This window comes from Etheostoma spectabile, chromosome 10, assembly GCF_008692095.1.
Source record: "Etheostoma spectabile isolate EspeVRDwgs_2016 chromosome 10, UIUC_Espe_1.0, whole genome shotgun sequence".
Taxonomy (NCBI): Eukaryota; Metazoa; Chordata; class Actinopteri; order Perciformes; family Percidae; genus Etheostoma; species Etheostoma spectabile.
Genome location: NC_045742.1, coordinates 26,816,446 through 26,818,196, shown reverse-complemented (window position 1 = coordinate 26,818,196; position 1,751 = coordinate 26,816,446).

Genomic DNA, 1,751 nt, shown 5'->3' with positions numbered 1-1,751 from the left:
GGGGGGGGGGGTCACTGTGCTCCCCCTACTTCACACAATAAGCCCAAGTCTCCCTTTCTCCAATTGCAGGATTGAAATAGCCCTTCTCATCAAAGATCCCCTCGAGCTCATGTGCCAGGGTATGAAATGAGTGATTTTGCCTATCTTCTTTGCCCCATTTCAATCTCAAATCATGTCACTTTCTTTCATGAATTACCATTCCGTATTATTCCGGCTTCCTGACTGTAATACATTGTCTTCAGTGGTACACAGGGTCCCAGAAAAGGGACACCCAATTGATGAGACTGTTTGTGGTGCTATTACAGTTCTGTTGCAGTTAGCAGGGGAGCGCCCAGATCTGGTTTCCTGGGACGGTCCGCTTTTTTGTTGTTTATAATTCTGAGATACACAGAAGTTTGCAGTCTTTGAGTTTAGTTTCCTTTGACCTTTGTCTAACTACAAGCCAGTCCAACATACACTTCCATTAAGAAAACGTTCAGATATGCACGCGGCTGGGACAACTTTCCACAGATACAAGATGGACATTCTGAGGCCAGAAGGTAAAAACTTGCAGGGGTCATTATTTCTATCAGATCATTTATCATCACGTATTATATTTGCCATCTTAAACATCTATTTGCCTGCCCCAGCTCCATCACACAGAGACATAAAACAAAGACGACAGAATGGGCTGATCTCCGCTCAGACATTGTCTTCAATTTTATATTCATTTTGACCATTCTTTAAAAAAAATCTCTCGCGACTCACCAAGCTAAAGGGTCCCAGCATAGATTTGTTGCACTTCTACAAGTTGGGAGACAAAAAAATAAGAGCGAGGTCTGCAATATCCTCAATATTAGTTTGGAGTTAAGCTCCAAAAACACTACGGCCATATCCTGCACAAAGCCTGACGCAAGTGTCTACGCTATTTTAAGACACAGTTGTCACTTTCCTGTCCAGCGCCCGCATCGTTTAAAAAGCAAATGCACCTGCGCCCATCTTCGCACCCATGGGCGTGTGTTTTACAGGGAGGTGTGTTCAGGTGCATTCTTGGCGTGTTGGTATTACAGGAAGATGTGTTCAGGCGCATTCTTGGCGTGTTGGTATTACAAGGAGGTGTGTTCAGGTGCAGTCTTGGCATGTTGGTCTTACAGGGAGGTGTGTTCAGGTGCAGTCTTAGCGTGTTGGTCTTACAGGGAGGTGTGTTCAGGTGCATTCTTGGTGTGTTGGTCTTACAGGGAGATGTGTTCAGGGGCATTCTTGGCGTGCTGGTCTTACAGGGAGGTGTGTTCAGGTGCAGTCTTGGCGTGCTGGTCTTACAGGGAGGTGTGTTCAGGTGCAGTCTTGGCGTGTTGGTCTTACAGGGAGGTGTATTCAGGTGCAGTCTTGGCGTGTTGGTCTTACAGGGAGGTGTGTTCAGGTGCAGTCTTGGCGTATTGGTATTACAGGGAGGTGTGTTCAGGTGCATTCTTGGCGTGTTGGTCTTACAGGGAGGTGTGTTCAGGTGCAGTCTTGGCGTATTGTACTTACAGGGAGGTGTGTTCAGGTGCAGTCTTGGCGTATTGGTCTTACAGGGAGGTGTGTTCAGGTGCAGTCTTGGTGTATTGGTATTACAGGGAGGTGTGTTCAGGTGCTTTCTTGGCGTGTTGCTCTCTTGAGGCAGCGGGAAGTGATCATTCACCATTGACAACAAAAAGTCAATAGTGCAGCATTTCATTGTTAGATTAAGAGTGAATTAGTGACCCAGGCTTATTACACACACACACACACAC